This window comes from Bos indicus x Bos taurus, chromosome 17 (assembly GCF_003369695.1).
Source record: "Bos indicus x Bos taurus breed Angus x Brahman F1 hybrid chromosome 17, Bos_hybrid_MaternalHap_v2.0, whole genome shotgun sequence".
Taxonomy (NCBI): domain Eukaryota; kingdom Metazoa; phylum Chordata; class Mammalia; order Artiodactyla; family Bovidae; genus Bos; species Bos indicus x Bos taurus.
Window position 1 is genome coordinate 15,618,210 of NC_040092.1, and position 761 is coordinate 15,618,970.

The following is a 761-nucleotide window of genomic DNA, read 5'->3' on the forward strand; positions in this document are numbered from 1 at the left end:
CTACCAGGCTCCTCCGTCCATGGGATTTTCCAGGCAACAGTACTGGAATGGGGTGCCATTGCCTTCTCCGTCATAATCCCCTTACCTCAGAAAAACAATACTAACATTTTGATACCAATTCTCCTCAGCAGCTTCCTGTCAGAGGGACCCTGTCCTCTTCGCTTACTAACTAGCCCTGTCCAGTTACACATATTAACCTGGCGGGAAGTTACTTATTATTTATTTTTTCTCTCTGGAGTTGTTTCTGGAGGTCGGTTCTGTAAATTTTGTTGGGTGAGGGGCATAGATTTGAGAGACGGACTGAAGTTGGAGTTGTGCTTGGAGTTGTTTTTCAGTGTGAATTGCTCACCTCCTAGCTTTGGGGGCAAAAAGTATTTCAAGCCTTGTTTCTTATGGCATCTGTATTCAAGAACTGGTCGTGTCATTTGGGGTTGTTTTACCTCAGAATTTTTTAGCGCTGGCCACTTTTCGTTCCTTTGAACGGTAACAGCTAGAACTCTGGTGACGACTGGAATTGGCTTTGGCCGTGAGACTTTAATTTGTAATGACGACTGGTGGCTGTAGGGGGTGGCCGTGCCTCTCCGGCGCGCGCTCCCTCTGGGTTCAGGACTCTGGTCCACATTGGAGAGGGCAGCTCCAACTAGAGAAGGGCGGAGTTGGCGCGAGGCGTCGGCCCGGGCCTGCCGGCAACCAGGCAACAGGGGCCTTAGCAACGGGGAGGGGGCGGGACCTAGGGAGGAAGTCCGATTGCCGCTAAATCT